A 21,126-nucleotide genomic window follows, 5' to 3' on the forward strand; every position below is an offset into this window, starting at 1 on the left:
AGTATTATTTTATCCCCTGGTTAGGGCTTTAAAAAAACTTTATTCGGAGAGAGTAACAATGAAAGAGCTTGCAAACCAGTAAGAGCTGGGAACATCATTAGCACCTAGTTAGGCCTGGAAAGAAACTTATTCCTAGTAAATCAGAGCAATGAAATAACCTTGCAAAGATTTAGGGCTTGGAAAACATTTCTAACAGAGAGAAACAATGAAAGACACTGAAAGGTAAGAGCTGAGAAGATTGTTAGCAGCTAGTTAGGGCTGGGGGGGGAGCTACATTTGGAATATAAGATGCACGCAAATTATCAGCCTTTTTTAGGTTGGAAAAGGGTACGTCTTGTACTCCGAAAAATTTGGTAATTACCAGTTGATTTTTTTAAAAAAAACTATTTGTATAAACACAATTTAACTTGCAGTGACTATTATAGCCTTTGTATGAATAAAATTATTCTTTGCAAGCAGTATATTTGGTAAGTTTTTACTTTACTTTCCCTTATATGCACAATTTGTATGACTTATGAGGGTATCCTGTAGTTTAAAAAGTTGATGTGATAGACAAAAACTGTGGTTATTTTTGGATCCAGAAGCCAAATGTTAGTTGAAAACAAGTCACAGATTTAAGTCAACAGAATTGCTGTTCCCCACTGATAATCAAAGACATTTGATTGTGAAAGATGCCCAGTGCATATCCCAAACACAGAGAGAGTGAGATTCAGTATTGCCAATCTGACAGCTGTTTTGCTGACTTCCTCCTCATCAGTGACTTGATCATTCAGGTCAAAACATGATGTTTCAGTTTGAACCCCTCTACATATATAATGCCTCAGCTAGACCCATTAGTTGCATACTCTGGGTCAATCAGAGTCTTTCAAAGAAATTGAGAAAATGAAAGTGGGAATACATTTGCACTTCCACATGCCTGTAAAATAAGATTAGGCTCTTCTGGTTTTATTTAACACTTAAACAAGCATTCCGAGCTTCCAGGGGGAAATATTCTGATAGTAAAGGAATACCACCACTCAACCAACCAGTCCCTCCACCCTGTACAGTGGGCACAGTTTCATGGCTGAATAAATATTAATTAACTGGAATAGTAGGCTTCTCACTTGTATGTCTCACATGAGCCTCATGGGGCTGGCTTCCAAGGAACCAAGCATAATTGAAATTACAGGTGTATTCGTATCATTTGTTTCAGCTATAAAATTAGTCAATTAGTATAATTCCTGGGCATCATCTCCATTCCTACATAAAAACATACCCTCCACTCCCACCAAATGTCCCATATACAAATACAGTGATACCTTGTCTTACAAACTTAATTGGTTCCAGGACAAGGTTCTTAAGATGAAAAGTTTGTAAGACGAAACAATGTTTCCCATAGGAATCAATGGAAAAGTGGTTAATGCATACAAGCCCAAAATTCACCCCTTTTGCCAGCCAAAGCGCCCGTTTTTGCGCTGCTGGGATTCCCATGAGGCTCCCATGCATGGGAAACCCCACCTCCGGACTTCTGTGTTTTTGCAATGCTGCAGGGAAATCCCAGTAGGGAAATCTCAGCATCGCAAAAATGAGCACTTCGCTGGCAATAGAAGTCCGGAGGTGGGGTTTCCCAGCGAAGGGAGCATCAGTGAAATGGCAGCATCACAAAAACACCGAAGTCCTCGAAACCCCACCTCCAGACCTCTGTGTTTTTGTGATGCTGCAATTTCACTGAGGCTCCCCTCGCTGGGAAACCCCACCTCCGGACTTCCGTTGCCAGCGAAGCACCCATTTTTGCGTTGCTGGGATTCCCCTGCAGCATCACAAAAACACGGAAGTCCAGAGGTGAGGTTTCCCAAGGAGGGGAGCCTCAGGGGAATCCCAGCAGCACAAAAACGGGTGCTTCGCTGGCAACGGAAGGTCTGGAGGTGGGGTATCCCAGCAGCGGCAGTGGGTTTGTAAGGTGAAAATAGTTTGTAAGAAGAAGCAAAAAAATCTTAAAACCTGGGTTTGTATCTCAAAAAGTTTGTATGACGAGGCGTTTGTAAGATGAGGTATCACTGTAGTAAGTAGTACAACAAGTTCCAAGTTATCTATTTCCTAAAATGCCAAACAACCCACGGTTGTAAGCAAGAATTTCCTCATGGTGATTAGCAGGGAACATTACAAAAAGTGGATATGCCTTTCATTTCATGCTTCAAAATATGAACAGGACTGTAACTAGGCAAAAACATCATTGACATATAACTTTATTACACAATGTTACATATATACTACAGTCTGTAGTACAGCCTGTTTCTATACTTTACAAAAATTTTCTTTCTCTTAAAGAAAGTAAATTCATTCATCAGTCATTATCATTGTGTAGAAAGCCAGTAGAATAAGGTGGTTATGGAGTACTCTAAATCAAAGATACTATGGTTTAAATCTCCACCTGTCCAGAGTTTATTCTTTCTCAATGGAACCTACCCACCTGACTACTAAGATAAAGACTCTCATGTAAACCCTCATCCAGCCAGACATAAATACAATAAACATTGTTCCTGCTTCTGGGCAGACAACCTTTAGTAAACTAAACCAAATCTGCTGACCTCCGTTTTGTGAATTATTAAGGGTACAGAGAATTAGGATGATAATGAAAACTACAAATCCCATATCTTGACTTCAACTGTCCTTTTTGCCAAACTATATCCCATATTTAAAATCAGCAACTAAAGGATATATCAAAATATAAAAAATCAGAGGTCCCTATCAATTCCATATCCAAAGCTAAAATCAGAAAGAGAGTTTGAATATTATAGTGACAAATCAGAATACAGACAACAACTACTGCACATACATGACTACAACAAGCTAACTGAAATGTGCAAACAAAACTATTCCTGAATTAAAAATATTTGGCTATAGTGGCATTTAATATTTGACATTTAAACAGATCCATACTACAAAAACCTTGATAACAGAAGCTGGCACAATCTTGCAGTTGGCATTTCAGACTGCAAGTATTTTTAAATACAGTCCTGTGCAAACCTCCACCCTACCTCTGCATCTGGAAAAGTATTTGCGCCATTTTAACACACGTAGGATTGTTTAAAGAAATGTGTATGTCATGTTGCACACAAATCTGTGTTGTTTGGCCTGACAATTTTAATGCTTTTACTGCATCCCACTGCAAGTCAGACATTTTAGGATAACTCTTCATGAAATGATGGAAGAAAAGAAAAAGAAAAAGAGAACAAGTTGACAATAAATACTGTATTTTAGATTAGACAAGACAAGTTTTCAGAGAGGGGCGGCATACAAATCTAATAAATAATATTATTTATTAAATATTATTATTATTATTGTTGTTGTTGTTGTTGTTGTTATTATTATTATTATTATTATTATTATTATTATTATTATACCAGAGAAACAGATATGATGAAGCCAACATCTGTAAGCAAAGCAAAATGACCTGACTGTTGTAAGCTGTCAGCTTTAGACTTAGGAATTTAGACTGAAATACTGTATATAGAAGAATATTCTGACTTCATTAATATTATCACACACCTATGTAGAAGCAGAATAACTTGCACCTCTAGAAATTTGTAAACTACCCAAGCACTGCTAAGGCACTTCTTGTACATAACCACTTAGAACATTGTGCCAGAGCTGCAATGACTGGAGGCATTGCAGATACTGTATGCAGGACAATTTTTCAGAAACCAATGTGCCATCCTGCAACTCAGACTTCAGATGTGGACCACTGGTCCATCAACCAAAGAATGGGCAGGCATAAACTTTGCAGGGATCCATCATCCCAGCTGATTTTAAATTTGTCAAGATTGAACCTAGGAACCTCTTTTTTGCTTAGCATCTAATGGAGAGACTGGCCTAAAGTCACCCTTCCTGCCCCAATCCTATTTCTTAATCACTTGTTATATTGGTCACCATCAACTCCAATTCACCTATTCAGACTTTTTCTCTGGGATGCAAGAAATTTAACCTGATACCTTTTACAAATACACCATGTGCTATTATGCTATATCAATCAACAGATTCTTTCAAGAATACAATGTGCAACTTTGTTTGATACCCAGGAAAAGCTTGAAATGTGCAGGGACTTTTCTAATATACTTCACCATTTGGGGAATGCAAAAGTAAACCCCTGTCAGTTTACTGATCGTTCCCATGCATGTTGTAAAATAAATCACTCTTTTGTGCAGGAGACTTGAATCACAGTTAGCAAGGAGAAATGTTCCATTAGAATCCTACCAATTCATTTTGTTGGACATGATGACATCTTACACAACTTGAAAATACCAAAAAGAGAATGTCAAGGGTCAATGCACTGTATTTTTTAAAGCAAGTTCTCCACATAATAAAGGAAAAAAGCATCTTGTCCATTACTTTGTGCTGTTACTAGACATTTGTTGTTCAAGCACAAAATCTTAAGTGCCAATTTTTTATGGTACCATGCAGAATTTTTCTTCACCCTAGGTGAATTTGATTCATTTGTCAGATAACCTGTGGTTCACTTTGTCCTTGGCAAAAATTCACCTTGTGATACTGTCTCTCTACTGACTTACCACTAAGAACTGTTGCAAGAATAAGTGAAAAACAAATCTTGCGGAAACTATTTTGAATACCTTGAAGTGAAACAGAATATAGATGTGATATAGATAAATGAGAAATATTGTGACTGATTTTGTTACATGTTCATTTCATACATCTTTCTTCCACTAGTACATATCATTTCCCTGTAAATAAGATACTCCCAAAAATAAGCTCTCCCCCAAAATATAATAATAATTATAATAATAATAATTATTATTATTATTATAATTTATTAGATTTGTATGCCGCCCCTTTCCGAGGACTCGGAGTGGCTCACAACAACAATAAAATACAATAGAATACAAATCCAATATAAACTATATTAAAAAACCCGTATTGCTAAAAACTAGCAATTCTAAAAGTCACACCAATCTCAAGTGTTTAAGTCAGAAAAGGTGAGGGGGGGGAATTAATCCCCCCATGCTTGGCGGCATAAATGGGTCTACAATATCTTGCGGAAGGCAAGGAGGGTGGGGGCAATTCGAATCTCAGGGGGGAGTTGATTCCAGAGGGCCAGGGCCGCCACAAAGAAGGCTCTTCCCCTAGGTCCCACCAGACGACATTGTTTAGTCGACGGGACTCGGAGATATTTAAACACATACGCAGCCAGTCCCTGCCATTTCCTCTGGTTAAGGTTACGGAGTTATGGAGACAAAGCTGAAAATCATATAAGACAGTAACAGGAGCCCTGTCTTCCTCAACACATGCCAAAATAACAAGACCTCCCCAAAAGTAAGGCCAAGCACTTATTTTGGGGTTGTTTTCAGGAAAACATGGTATTATCTCTGGTAATATCTCCCTCAATATCCATCATTTCTGACACAAAGGTTTTTAAACATTAATAACTCCATTGGTCCAAGATAACTAAATGAAAATATATTGGCTATGAATAGAAAGTCAATAGTTCAGTTATAACAGCAAAAGAACTTATGAAGTTCATTTACCTGTAAACAAATATAGTGGTGATAATTAACCAGAACAGCCTTGGGAAAAAAAGACCCAGAATTTATGCTACAGTGTAAAAGGAGACTTGCTCATTGGGTACTCACAGCAAAGACAAAGGTGAATGAATTACACAAACCAAAACTGGACTGCAACCAGTTTCTGTCCTCACATTGAAATTTTTCCTCCCTGAAAGTTACTCTGTTTACTTTCTAGCAGGTACTGAGATAGAGAGGTAAAACTTCAAAAAGAAAAGAAACTGAAATAGTAACTGTTATCATACAGAGAACTCGCAAGAAAGAACCTGAATCCTGATTTTCTTGATCTAGTTTTAATACCAGGCTAGGTTCACACAAAATTATAAGACATTATATTGATTCCTGGCTTTGGTTGGTAACATGAGCCCAGCCATTTTATTTCGATCAGGGGTCCCCAAACTTGGCAACTTTTAAGACTTGTAGACTTCAACTCCCACTCCAGCCAGTTATGCTGGCTGTAGCATTCTGGGAATTGAAGTCCACAAGTCTTAAAGTTGTCAAGTTTGAAGACCTCTGGCTTAGATATCCTTGCTTTGGGGCAGGAGTACAAAACGGGTGACATCTAAACCATGTTTGTTGTCCTTTGGGGGAGGATTTTATAGACCATTAAGGGGCAAATGGATGCTCTAAGTGTAGCAGATGCTTCTGATACCAATATTAAGCTTAAAAATTCCTACATCCCCTCCAAAAGGGGACCCACCTCTTTTGGGACACAATTCTTGACATGCCATGCAAAGTCTGGTTTCATCCTTTAGCTTATAGAAGTTGCACGTCTATTGTTTAGGCTTGGGGGTGTTATACTGCTTGAATCCAGGCAATTATGATGTGTGCAATAAACTGAGGCTAAACAAACCATGGCTCAACGCAATCTATGAACCATCAATGATTGTCATATTAAAGAAGAAGAGGATATAGGCAGAAGCAGCAGTTTTTCTTGGCATTACTGTTACCTTTCTGCCAGCGGTCAATGAAACCACAGTTCGCTCCTTGGAAAGTCCTTTTAGATGTTAACTCTATCATCACAAAAACATATATTTATGTTATCAAGATTGTTCACATCAAGAAAACTGGATGTATTTGTATGGCTGGACTATTTTTGTATAGGTTCGTAGTGTTCTCTGCCATGTACACTAAGATGCACATGTGCCAAAAATGGCAGGAACTGGAATTTGCAATCAACAGCTAACCTCCATTTCAAATTCCAGCTCCTGGACATTTTCATTGTCCAGGAGCTGGACAATGGACAATTATTTAGGTTCTAGATGGTGCATAGTCTGTGGTAGATGAAGAGGTGAGCAACATTAGCCTACAACTGACAGTTAGTCTCTCATACAAATACTATCCTCTTGCGCAGCTACTACCCGTGTTTATTGAACCTTTACAGTCTGAACATGTTGTAATGCAGAGACTATACAATCTGTTATAACCTCATGAATAATGTTCAAATCAATGGGGCATTTTCAGGACATTGAAGCCATGAATGTGCTGTCCAAGATTCCACACACATAAAGTCCATCTAAGAATTTTGCTTCCAAAAAAAAAAGCTCCTCTTTTGTTTTATTTTAAGAAGTAAATCGATCAAACTATCAACGTTTCTGTGTTCTCTGTCTAAGGCAGTGGTTCTCAACCTTTCTTATGCTGTGACCCCCTCATGTTGTGGTAACCCCCAACCATAAGTCTAGCACCACTTCTCCCAACAGAGCTTTAAAGTGATTGGCAGGAAAGTCAGAGGGACACTCCCACTGTAAAACGCCTGATTGGTCAGGTTGTAAAAATATGTTTCAAGGCTCCAGAATAGAAGCTTTAATAGAAGCTTCCTAACACCATGGGAAATTTGTCTTTTCCCATAGTCTTAGGCGACCTCTGTGAAATGGTCATTCGACCCCCAAAGGAGTCCCGACCCCCAGGGTTGAGAACCACTGGTCTAAGGCAAAGGATAGGTTATATTTTGTAAGCCGGGGCATATAAACCCAACGAATAAATATATAAATAAATACTTAGTTATTTCACTTTATCCAGAGTTAACTTAAAGGGGGTGGGGGTTGGCAAGCAACTGAGCACCCTCTACTTGAGCAGTCTGGGGAGGGGGCCATTACAGCAATCCAATAGGCGTCCTCCTAGCACGACATACGGTTTTGCTTCGTTTACACTGTCTGGGCCCGCATCTTAGTAAACACAACGTGTGAACGCGCCGCGTGTATTTTTTTTTTTAAACCAAGCTGGGCTGAACGAATCAAACCCAAAGGGGATGACGCAGGGAGAGCCGTTGGGTTTCCTAGTGCTGTGAATGGCGTGGGAGGGGGGCAGGAAAAGTCATAGTGGGTGCTCCTTTCCCAAGCACCCTCCTTCCTCGCTTGCCGCGCAGGCAAGAGACCGGGGCTACCTAGGAAGTAAAGAAGGAAAGGCGAAGCGAGATCCTGTCTCTTTCCTGCTCAAACAGCTGCGGCCAGCAAATGGGGAAGCCAGAGGTAAACAAACACCGCAGAGAGAGAGAGAGGGAAAAAAAGGGGAGGGGAACCAGCCGAGCGACAATTCTTTGCATCCGATTCTCTTGCAAAGGCTACGGAAATTCTCGCAGCGGCTTTTCTCGTCTCTTTCCCCAGACTCGGGTCCAAATTTTGTCCCGCCAAGTCAACGGCGGAAAACACACACACACACACACACAAACGGAGGGGGACGCAAAGCAAGGGCGCGGAGCGGGGCAAAAAGACTCCGCCACGCACCCACCTAGAGACCCACCGCGCCGTTTGTTTTCCCTCCTTTTTCGGGTGCAACCCGTTCTCTTCCCCCCCCCCCTTCAAAGCCTGGCGCCCAGCTTGCATCTGCAGAAAGCAGCCGCCGCCACTGCAATGCACTAAAAGGTGGAGGGGGGAGAGAGAGAGAAAAAACGGGGGAGAGGGATAAAGAAATTGAATCCGGCCAGGCCTCTACGCGCCAAAGAGAGAGAGAGAGAGAGTCACTTTTTTTTTTAAACAACGAGCCATTTGCCAAACCAACAGCAGACGCAGCGGGGAGAGCGAGGAAGAGGCGCAGCGCAGCCCCGGCCGGCCGCTCAAGACAATGAGCCAAGCAAGGGCAGCCGAAAGGCAAGAGCAGGCCCCAGAAGCTGCTTCCTCCCCATCTCTAAAAACCTGGGGGGAACGGCGCGGAGGGCTCACTTACATGGCCTGGAAGGGTTGCAATGAAAGCCGCTGGCCGGAGCCGAGAGGCCTAGGCGAGCTTGTTGCAGGCGCCTCCACCTTGCTGCTGCTGCTGCTGCTGGGTCTCCCGGGGAATCAGCCCATGGAGCTCCACGCCTGCATTCGGTGGCGGACGGAGGCCAGGAAGGTCGCCCAAAGCGGCCGGAGGCGCCCGGGGCTCGGGCTCCCGCTTCTCTATCCAGGCTCCTTTTGAAAGAGAGAAACGAGGCGGGCTGGGCGTTGTGGGCTTGGAGTGTAAGCGGCTGCCGTTCCCAGTTCCTCCAGCTTCCCTTCCTTTCCCTTCTTTGACTCACTAGCGCGCACACACACACACACACAGACACACACTCTCTGTCTCTTCCCCAGAACGCCCGCGGGGTCCTACCGCCCGGCATGCTCCTTTCCTTGTTTCCATTCAATTTTTAAAAAAGAAATAAATAACAACAAACGGCGGCCTCCCGCGTCAACGTACCGAGAGACTCACAAAACATTCCCTCAGGAAGCCCTCGCCCGCTTGCCTGCCCGCCTCCCAGGTTACCAACGCGCCCCTTTTTCTTGGCTTCCTCGGTTCACCCGGCGCGGCTTTGGCGTTTGGAAGGCTGCCGACTTACCTAGATGTGTTTTACCTAGCCCTGAACTCAATGGGTCTTACTCTGGAGGAGAGACCACGCAGACCGGTAGTAATTACCGGGCTAGGTAGGCAGAGTGATAACCAATTTCAGACAATTAATTGTAAGGATTTCCTCTATATTTTTAGATCGCTTCTTTGTTGCTTGTATCCTTGAGATTTTTTATTAATATTGATTTCTTATTGGACCCCCTGTGACCATCATTAAGTGTTGTACCTCATGATTCTTGACAAATGTATCTTTTATTTTATTTATTTATTTTGTTCAATGCACAATAATACAAATGCAGGTTATAAGCAGGGGTCCCCAAACTTGGGAACTTTAAGACTTATGGACTTCAACTCCCAGAATTCTCCAACCAGCTATGCTGGCTGGAGAATTCTGGGAGTTGAAGTATCCTCGAGGATACACTCAAGTAAAATATGTTAGAGAAAGAATAGAAGAGAAAATATAGGAATAAAATATATCAATGAGAGAATAGAAGAAAAGATATAGGGATAGATACTTTTATGTACACTGAGAGCATGTGCACCAAAGATAAGTCCCTTGTGTCTCCAATCACATTTGGCCAATAAAGAATTCTATTCTATTCTATTCTTTTTTTAAAAAAAATAATCTTTATTAAGTGTCTACATATAAAAATAGAAAGAAAAGAGAAAAATTAAAAAGTCATACAAAGAAAAAAGAAAAACAAGAAAAACAAATAAACATACAAACTTGAACAACATGAAACATATTCCGTTTCACTAGTGTTCTTTATATGCACATAGATATGGTTATTTGCTTATCATCAATTAAAATTCTATTCTGTTCTGTTCTGTTCTAGTTGTTAAAAATCTCAAAAACAATTTGCAGTACTGTAGATCAAGATCAACAACCTTTTTAAAAAGTATTAAAAAAAGATGGAAAAGGGGAAAAACAATTTGTTCATTCAAAATTCATGCAAGATTTTAACAGAATATGAATAAACTATTGTGCTAGTGTCTTAAACCTTTTGTAATGTATGTAATGAAATGTGTTTGCCTTTTATCTTAGTGTGTTTTACAAACTCAGCCAATTGCTATTTATCTGGTAAATCCTAGTTAAAGCAAACTCATTTGGGATGTGTGAAACTAATCATTTTTTAAAAAAAGAAATAAAAAATACAGTGTTTGAATAAAGTTTCACAACCATGTTCAAAGTGGAAAAAACGTCAAAAGACCACACAGTACTGTAATATGTAATACCTGGAGCGCAATAACACTTATGCTTCATACAGCAGTAATTCTTAAAGGGGAAGGGACAAAGATAATATGAGATGATAAGGCCCAATTCCTGGCTTTTTTCCCCATCCAGTGTTAGCCATACAAATTATTCTTACAAAAAAAAGTATCTTGTACTGTACTTCCTTAAGGTACAGAAATCAACCAGAATTGTTATTCCTTGTTGCTCACTTTTGGAGCAGAGTATACCATAGATTATTCTTTTTAGCAGTTAATCCAGGTTGGAATACAAGTACAGTGGTACCTCGAGATACGAGTTTAATTCGTTCCGGACCTGGGCTCTTAAGTCGAGCAGCTCTTATCTCGAACGACTTTTCCCCATAGGAATTAATGTAAATAATTTTAATTGGTTCCAGCCCTCAAAAAACTCACAAAGTTAGTCTAAATTATGCAGAAAGACATGTTTTTAATGAAGAAATGTACATGTACATATAAATGAATAATGAAGTTTCTTTCACTTAACTTGTAAACTTTCTTAAACTTTTAAATTTACATATGTTCAACTTCTCTGCCACCCAATCCTGTAGGACAGAGGTCCCCAACCCTTTTTGCACCAGGGACCGGCTTTAAGCGATCAAGAGAGGAATGGGTGAATGAATGGACGGAGGGTGGGAAGGAAGGAAGGAAAGAGGGAAGGGACAGGAACAGAGGAAGGAAGCAAGGAAACTTATGAAAGGGGAGAGTAAGAGAGGAATGAGTGAAGGGAGGGAGGGAGGGAAGAAGGTGGGAAGGAGAAAGAAAAGAAGAAATAGAGGAAGGGAAGGTAAAAGAGAGAAAGAAAAAGAGCAAGAAAGCAAGAAAGAAAGAAAGAAAGAAAGAAAGGGGGAAGGGACAGGAACAGAGGAAGGAAGCAAGGAAACTTATGAAAGGGGAGAGTAAGAGAGGAATGAGTGAAGGGAGGGAGGGAGGGAAGAAGGTGGGAAGGAGAAAGAAAAGAAGAAATAGAGGAAGGGAAGGTAAAAGAGAGAAAGAAAAAGAGCAAGAAAGAAAGCTGCAAGCACCCCCCGAGCCCCCCAGGCCGGCTGCAACCTTTTAAAACACGCGCGCCGCTTCGCAGCTGTCTCCTGAAGCCGAACGCGGAAGTTAGCGTTTGGCTTCAGGAGACAGCTCCTTGGCGCTTGTATCTCGAATTTGGGCTTGTAAGTAGAACAAAAATATCTCTCCCCTCCCAGCTCTTATCTCGAGTTGCTCTTAAGTAGAGCAGCTCTTATGTCGGGGTTCCACTGTATTTCCTCTAAATTTAGTATTACTTGAGAGCCCTGGTAGAGTGTGATAGCCAAAACTCTGGAGTCTGGCAGCACCTTTTCCAACTAACAAATTTGAAAAGATACTATCCAATTTCTTCTGCAATCTCTTCTAGTAGCATCTTTTAAATATATATTTAAATATATATATATATTTAATCTTAATCCTCCATTCTGTGAGGTTCTATGGCCTCAGACCAGCCACCATTTCCAATGAACACCAACATTTGAAGCTAACTCTTAACTTTATTTTTGTGTTTCAATTCATGCTAACCAAACAGTCGGAATGGCATCAAGGTAAAACCAGGGTTTGTCAACAATGTTCCATGGAGGTTCAGAATTCTGCAACAATTTGATTCTGTGTGGAGTTCTGTGAGAGGCTAAGGGAAGTAAAAGTTGACTTCAATGTAGACAATTTTCTATTTTTAGAACTTGGCCACATGATGGGGGCGAAGGGAAGGGGGTTCTGGGTTGTTGCTTCTTAATGATTCCAGGGAGTTTGGAAATCCTTGGCTTATAGTATTGGACAAGGATTGGAGAAATCTAGATTTAAATCCATTTCCAGACATAGAATTTAGTTACTTGAGGGACTGCCTATTTTTGTAACATCTGTTCTGCTGATTCAATCTGGCAGGGTTAGCCCACCCTGGGTTCCTTAGATTAAGTAATGTCATCTATTGGGATTCCCAGAAATGTGCTCTCTCTGTGATGGCGCCTGTCTTCTGGAATGAGGTTTCCCCCAGGATTCAAATGCCCCCCAGCCCCCACCCTGCTGCTGTTTTGAAGGTTGCTGAAGACTTTCTGTAAGCATTACTGAAACCCCGTTGTTGTTGTTGTTGTTGTTGTTATTGTTGTTGTTGTTGTTTTTGTTCTTCTTCTTCTTCATCATCATCTTCTTCTTCCTCCTCCTCCTCTTCTTCTTCTTTTTCTTCCTCTTCCTCTTTTTCCTTTTCCTCTTCTTCTCCTTCTCCTTCTTCCCATCTGGGTTTATCTCTGCAGCCTTCTTTTTTGTTTTGTGTTGTGTTGTATTCTCTTAATTTTAATGTTTTTCCAACCTCATGCATGCCACCCAGAGTCACTTTCTTTCTTTCTGGTCTACTCTACAGGATTGTTGTGGGAAGTGTTTGAGGAGGTTATGTTGTCTGCACTGGCTAGAAATATGTCAGAATGTACATCTAATGAGTGAAAAGCATCTTTACACTGATTCTTTGCCCAGAGAAAAGGTGAATACACATCTCAAATGTATATTCTATATTTTATTGTTAAGCCTCACTTGAGTTGCCTTAAGTTCTATTTCAATTTACTGAATAGACTACAATGGGTTGGCTTACTTATATCACTAAGCCATGGTTTATAAATGGCACTGGCTGAATTTACACTTCAAACAGACCAACAATATTATGTCTTAACATGATGTATGAACCCAGTGTTTCCCTAGCTCTTGCTTAAGCAAAAATATTTTATCATCTTTGAAACTTTAAAAAAACCCCTTCCAATATAAGACTATATAATTGACTCAAATGTACACATAATTACATTTATGGCAAAAATAATAATTAGCAAAGTACGATGGTACCTCTCCATGACCAGGTTCTTAAGAAGAAAAGTTTGTAAAAAGAAACAATTTTTCCCATAGGAATCAATGTAAAAGCAAATAATGTGTGCGATTGGTGAAACCACATGGAGGGTGGAGGCCCTGTTTCCTCCTAGGAGATTCCTAGAGAGGCCACATGGAAACTTCTCCCCACCTTTTCCAGCCCTGTTTCCTCCCAGGAGATTCCTAGAGAGGCCCCATGGAGGCTTCTCCCTGCCTTTTCCGGTTACAGTTTCGGAAGCTGGGGTTTGTAAGTGGAAAATGGTTCTTGAGAAGAGGCAAAAAATCTTGAACACCCGGTTCTTACCTAGAAAAGTTTGTAAGTAGAGGCGTTCTTAGGTAGAGGTACCACTGTATACATAAATAGCCGGGGTGGCGCAGCAGGTAGAGTATGGTACTGCAGCCACTAAAGCTGACTGTAGATCTGTAGGTCAGCGGTTCAAATCTCATCACCGGCTCAAGGTTGACTCAACCTCCCATCCTTCCGAGGTGGGAAAAATGAGAACCCAGATTGTGGGGGCAATATGCTGGCTCTGTTAAAAAGTGCTATTGTTAACCTGTAAGCCGCCCTCAGTCTAAGGAGAAGGGCGGCATAAAAATTAATTAATTAATTAATTAATTAATTAATTCGAAAAGTTTGACATTGGATAAAGAGTTTAACAAATAATATAAATTGATAAATATTATATAAAATGTTTAAAATTATTATTTCCTAATGTGTTCATAAAGACCTGGCTTTTATAGCCATAGTTAAAAATTTGTCTGTTGCCAATGTAATTTTAGAATCTCTATCTGTGGGTAACATTTTAGCCCTACATGGCACCAGACCAGATTACCTCTGGGACCACCTTCTGCCACATGAGTCCCAGTGACCGGTTAGGTCACAGAGTCAGCCTTCTCCAGGTCCCATCAACTAGACAATGTCATTTGGTGGGACCTAGGGGAAGAGCCTTTTGTTTGGGGGGACCGGCCCTCTGGAATCAGCTTCCCCTAGAGATTCACACTGCCCCCACCCTCTTCGGCTTCTGTAAAAGTTTAAAGACCTATCTGTGCTGCCAGGCTTGGGGCAATTAGATCCTAGTCCCCTGGCTGACGAGTGTAGTGTAGTAGGTGTGAATGGGAATGAATGATTTTATATGTTATTATAGTTTTTAAAGTTTTTTAGCTATATTAATTGGATTTTTTAGATGTGTATACTGTAATGTCCAAAGATACTTCACCAGAAAATGTCCAAAGATACTTCACCAGAAGAGCCCTTCACTCCTCCACTCAAAACAGAATACCCTATGAGACTAGACTTTCAATCCTGGGCCTAGAAAGTTTAGAACTAAGAGGCCTTAAACAAGATCTAAGTATTGCCCACAAGATCATATGCTGCAACGTCCTGCCTGTCGGCGACTACTTCAGCTTCAACCACAACAACACAAGAGCACACAACAGAGTTAAACTTAATATTAACCGCTCCAAACTTGACTGTAAAAAATATGACTTCAGTAACCGAGTTGTCGAAGCGTGGAACTCATTACCGGACTCCATAGTGTCATCCCCAAACCCCCAACACTTTACCTTTAGATTATCTACGGTTGACCTATCCAGATTCCTAAGAGGTCAGTAAGGGGCGAGTACAAGTGCACTAGAGTGCCTTCCGTCCCCTGTCCTATTGCTCTCCTATACTGTATCTCCTATACCTTTCCTCTATTCCTATATCTCTTCTTCTATTCTTTCATTGATATATTCTATTCCTATATCTTCTTTTCTATTATTTCTTAGATATATTTTACTATGGGTATCTCCTCTATAACCTTCATCATGTATTTTACTATGTGTATATTGATATATACCCACTAAAACCCTCATTGTGTATTGGACAAAATAAATAAATAAATAAAAATAAATATTCTATTTTGATTTGATATGTTGTGAGGCACCCCGAGTCCTGAGAGAGGGGTGGCATACAAATCCAATAAATAAATAAACAAACCTGTAAATAGCTTTCACAATTAATTCCTGTAATATCTTTTGTATCTTTGCCTATGCACCAAGACAAATTCCTTGTGTGTGCAATCACTCTTGGCCAATAAAGAATTCTATTCTATTCTATTCTATTCTACTGAGTTTCCCCATAATCTTTGTTTAATATAATAAAATTCTGATGTCATATCCCTGGAAAACAAGTACTGTAATTAGGATCACAACCTAACCAACCTTTAGGGTAACCTATTTAAACTACGCATCTCTGTTAATAATTTGAATCAACTACAGCAGTCCCTCCTTGTTTTTGAGCACATGTATTTGCAACCAAAATGTTAACAGTACATAGTCAAGTTTTTGTTTTAAAAGGGCATTGCCCAATTTCCAGGAGAATAACAGAATTTAGAACACAATTGGGAACATTGACAAGTGTTCTAAAAAATATAGCAGGCAGTTATGTTATTGTTGCTCATATTGTATTGTATAAAATTTGAGATACAATGTTTGCATGAAAAAACTGTGTTTTTAATCTCTCCCATTTTGAATAAAGGAATTGAAGCAAGCCCATTTTAACTGGCACGTTTAGTTCTATTCTGTGGACATTATCAAAATTCTCAGGATCTGTTAAAGTAAGACAGGGGTGTCAAGATGACAATTATAACTGTATGCTTGAACCCTTGTCCCTTTGTATATGCATGTGACATTGAGGGGTGGGGTGGAACTCTTAATTATGTGGTTGCATCGGGCATCTTCACTATTGTCATGGGTATCTGCAGGATCTTGCTCCTTTTGTCAAAATGACAAGCAGCATTATGTTGTTATGCTATAACCACTCTCCCTTTTATACATGTGTGTGGCATCACAGTGCACATAGAAAAGAAGTAGCTCCTGTCAAAGTCCCCATTATTGTTAACACATCGTGTTAAATGCAGTTTATTTGGCTTACCATTTAACATACAGTTTAAATGTTATTTGTGGTTTAGAATATTGCTAGACAATTAGATTAGATTTAGATTAGATTTATTGGATTTATATGCCGCCCCTCTCCGCAAACTCGGGGAGGCTCACAACAGGGTAAAAACAGTACATAATAACAAATCCAATACCCACCAATCCAATTACAATTTTAAACTAAAAAATTCATTAAAAACAGCCCCAGAATATTAAAAAAACACGCATACAATCAATCTAACACCAAAACAACATGGGCAAGGGGGAGATTTTTCAGTTCCCCCATGCCTGACGGCAGAGGTGGGTTTTAAGAAGTTTGCGAAAGGCAAGGAGGGTGGGGGCAATCCTAATCTCAGGGGGGAGCTGATAACAGAGGGTCGGAGCCGCCACAGAGAAGACTCTTCCCCTGGGTCCCGCCATACGACATGGTTTAGTTGACGGGACCCGGAGAAGGCCAACTCTGTGGGACCGAACCGGTCGCTGGGATTCGTGCGGCAGAAGGCGGTCCCGGAGATATTCTGGTCCGATGCCATGAAGGGCTTTATAGGTCATAACCAACACTTTGAATTGTGACCAGAAACTGATCGGCAACCAATGCAGACTGCGGGGTGTTGGAGTGATATGGGCATACTTAGAGAAGCCCATAATTGCTCTCGCAGCTGCATTCTGCACGATCTGAAGTTTCCGAACACTTTTCAAAGGTAGCCCCATGTAGAGAGCGTTACAGTAGTCGAACCTCGAGGTGATGAGGGCATGAGTGACTGTGAGCAATGACTCCCGGTCCAAGGAGGGCCGCAACTGGTGCACCAGGCAAACCTGGGCAAACACCCCCCTCGCCACAGCTGAAAGATGGTTCTCTAATGTGAGCTGTGGATCGAGGAGGACGCCCAAGTTGCGGACCCTCTCTGAGGGGGTCAATAATTCCCCCCCCCCCAGGGTAATGGATGGACAGATAGAATTGTCCTTGGGAGGTAAGACCCACAGCCACTCCGTCTTGTCTGGATTGAGTTTGAGTTTGTTGACACCCATCCAGGCCCCAACAGCCTCCAGGCACCGGCACATCACTTCCACTGCTTCGTTGACTGGGCATGGGGTGGAGATGTATAACTGTATAAATTGTCGTTTATTTTAATGCCTCGTGTTTAGAACAGCCTTCACAATGAAAACTTCTGCAGGAAAACTACTGTAAGTAAACAAATAGGAAAAGTATATTTTCATCACACACACAAAAAACTAGAAAAAAATTGCTACCTTTGATTTCCTTTTGTTCTCTTCAAGAGATTGCTTTCTATGTTTTTTGGAAACTAAATGGATTTGTCAAAGTCTGTTTGCTCAGCACCTTAATGTGCACATTAAAACTAAAGTGGAGATTTGTATTTGTAGCAAAGATTTTTGAGAATCCTGATTATACAATCTCCTTGATACCTTAATAGTATCTTACAAAACTACCTTTGTAGAGGAGGTTCGCCATTAGTACGTTCTAACTTTTTTTCTTTGTTGAAATAGGCTTTCCATATGTTCATTATTTATTTATTTAGTCTGAGATGCAAAGTGCTCTTATGTGCAAATTCAGCTGAAACTGGCTGGCTTTTCTTTGTTTTAACAAGTACAGTCAAGAAATATTTGGTGCCCTTTGTCTTATTAAAATAAGCTCTCCTGTACTGAATCCAAGCTCTCCATAGCAAAACTGGGCATGGTCTTTAGAGGTTTGTTTTGCACAATGTGTTTTTACGGCAGTGTCTGTGTTCATAAATTGGGCTAAACCTAAGGGTGGGTTCCTCCTGGTTCGGACCAGATCGCCTAAATCGTTAGCTGGTGTGGTGACGTGACAATGGCGTCACGGATCCGGTTCAACCAGTGCCGATTCATAGGCGCCACCGTCTTTTTAAAATTATTTTTGGCAGAATTTTATGTCTTTGCATGGCTTCTCTTCTTTCTCTGTTTCAAAAAGAGCCCATTTCCCCACCCGCCCACCTTTATTTCCTCACCTGAAGCACAGCTGATCAACTCCTCAGCTGTGTTTGGGGCTGAATCCTGCTAGGGAGCATGCATGGAAGTGAAAGTTCACATGGGGACGTGCGCAAAACGTCGCAGTGTGAGCTGGTGTCAAAGGTAAGTAGAACCCACCCCTGGCTAAACCATAAAATGGCTAATTTAATTTTGGCTTGCCATAGTGTGCAAATTCAGCCATTTTGATTCATAAACCATGATTTGGAGCCAATGTATAAGCCAGGACTATGCAAATGGGTCAGGGGTGCGTTCTCCCAATTAAAACTAGATTGCCTGAACTGATGATTCAGCGATGGCGTCACGGATCCGGTTGAGTGCTGGTCCGTGGGATGCCACCATCTTTTTTCATGAATTTTTCATGATCTTTTCTGTTTTCCTCTTCTCTTCTTCTGCGGCTTGAAAAAGAGCCCTCCCGTCCTCCCCTGGGTTAATACTGATCTTTATTTATTTGCCCAAAGCACAGCTGATCAGCTCCTCAGTTGTGTTTCGGGCTGAATCCTGCTACTGAGCATACACGGGAGGGAAATCACATGACAGAACTGTCTCCACAAGCTCTGCTAAACCACAGTCATTAGTTAATGGGGAAAATCCATTAATAGGTACCTACATCACTATGTTAATACCACCTCAATAACTCCTTTTTTATGGAGTTTGTGATACCCTCTGAGCTTGGTGATTTGCTTGTAGGAATTTCATTACCCAACTAGTTTTTTAAAAGTTATTTATTTATTTGTTTGTTTGTTTGTTTGTTTGTTTGATTGTATGCCGCCCCTCTCCGAGGACTCGGGAAGGCTCACAACATATAAAAAAACCCAGTATACAATGTAAATCACTAAAATTCAATTAATATAACTAACTATTCTAAAACCCTAGAACATTAAAAATCATTTATTCACATTTGAACAAGAAGCATACATCATACTCATCGGCCAGCAGCTGGGGTCGAATGACCCCAAGCCTGGTGGCATAGAGAGGTTTTCAGGTTCTTACGGGAGGCGAGAAGGGTGCGGGCAGTACAAATCTCTGGGGAGAGCTGATTCCAGAGGGCCAAAGCCCTCATAGAGAAAGCTCTTCCCATAGGCCCCACAAAGCGACATTGTCTAGTTGACAGGACCTGGAGAAGGCCAACTCTGTGGGACCTAACCGATCGCTGAGACTCATGCGGCAGGAGACGGTCCCTCAAGTAATCTGGTCCGATGTCATGTAGGGCTTTATGGGTCATAACCAACACTTTGAATCATGTCCGGAAACCAATTGGCAGCCAATGCAGTCCGCGGAGTGCTGGAGAAACATGAGCATACCTCGGGAGGCCCATGACTGCTCACGCGGCTGCATTCTGCACGATTTGTAGTTTCCGAACACTCTTCAAAGGTAGAACATCTTCAGTGCGCCACAGTTTAACTTTGAGCTACATATATTCTGTCTCATTGTAACTCCCTATCTGTCCCTGGTGATTGGCTCAGCCAAAGAATAGCAACCAGCGTGATTGCCATTTCTCTGAATACAAAAAAACTTTTATTTTCAAATTACATGGCTTTAGGTATGCAAACCACACAGTGCCCAATAAAACATAGAAGACAGGAGGAAATACATCAGTAAGGTCTAGTAACAAGAATGATACTCCAATTTAAATGGAGAGTTTTATTTATCTTTGTTTTATAAAAAAAAATATTCAGGAACATATTGTTTGGAGGATTGGGTTCCCTGCCAGATTAACCTACTGCATTCATCTCTGAGTACCTCATTTGGAATGGGGGAAGTCAAGCAAAAATAAACAATTGTTGCCTTGTTTTTGTAAAAAAAAAAGTGTTTATTTCAGTCTGCATTTAGTTTATTTATATTTATTTAAAACATTTACATATAGCCACCTATCTGATAACCAACTCTGGGCTGCTCCCAGTCAAAAGTTAAAACAGCTGCTGAATTCTAAAACTACATTTTACCTAAAATTTAAAAACATTAAACATATGTTTCAGGATAGTTGGCCTAAAGTGAAATTATTTTTCTAACTTTATAATTTAGATATTGTTAATGTTACAACACCTTTATATCTTATATGCTGCCTTCAGGAATATCAATGCTTTGAAAAGCAGCACAGAAGTCCTTGAAATAAGTAAATATACAGTGGTACCTCATGATACGAACCCCTTGTCTTACAAACAACCCGAGATACGAATCCGGGGTTCAGAAATTTTTTGCCTCTTCTTACAAACTTTTTCCTTCTTACGAACCCGCCGCCACCGCCGAGAAGCCCCGCCGCCCAGTTGTTACTTTTTGAAACAGCCGGGGGGCTTCTCAGCGTCCTCCTGAACCCGAACGCCAAACCCGAACTCCAGTGGCGGCGGCTTGGGTTTGTAAGGTGAAAATAGTTTGGAAGAAGAGGCAAAAAAATCTTAAACCCTGGGTTTGTATCTCAAAAAGTTTGTACGACGAAGGGTTTATTAGACGAGGTATCACTGTATATTTATATAGGGAACACAGTGGCTCAGTGGCTAAGAGGCTGAGCTTACTGATCAAAAGGTCAGCAGTTCAGCGGTTCAAATCCCTAGTGCCACGTAACTGAGTTGTGCGCCTTTGCCGTTTAGTCATGCCGTCCACATGACTGTGGAGACGTCTTTGGACAGCGTTGGCTGTCCATCTGGCTGGAAATGTTATGGGAGCTAAAAGCCCAGATTATCTGAAGCATATTAGGTTGGGAGAGGCTCTTTTGATGAGAAACAGCCTCATGTTG

General features: G+C 40.9%; 1 protein-coding gene across 3 annotated transcripts in view; it reads right to left on the reverse strand.

The window, feature by feature from the left end:
- Positions 1-9,392, reverse strand: part of AKT1 (AKT serine/threonine kinase 1) — a 155,707-nt gene extending 146,315 nt beyond the window's left edge. Inside the window, exons 1-2 of one of the 3 annotated variants that reach the window (XM_070751237.1) lie at positions 9,346-9,392; positions 8,718-8,941 (exon numbers count right to left, since the gene is read on the reverse strand). The gene's annotated coding sequence lies outside the window, so the exon portion shown is untranslated. Of the gene's footprint in view, positions 1-8,717; positions 8,942-9,206 lie in introns of all 3 variants that reach the window. The other 2 variants (XM_070751245.1, XM_070751254.1) reach the window with 2 other exon arrangements.
- Positions 9,393-21,126: the final 11,734 nt, after the last annotated feature.

This window comes from Erythrolamprus reginae, chromosome 1 (assembly GCF_031021105.1).
Source record: "Erythrolamprus reginae isolate rEryReg1 chromosome 1, rEryReg1.hap1, whole genome shotgun sequence".
NCBI classification, from domain to species: domain Eukaryota; kingdom Metazoa; phylum Chordata; class Lepidosauria; order Squamata; family Dipsadidae; genus Erythrolamprus; species Erythrolamprus reginae.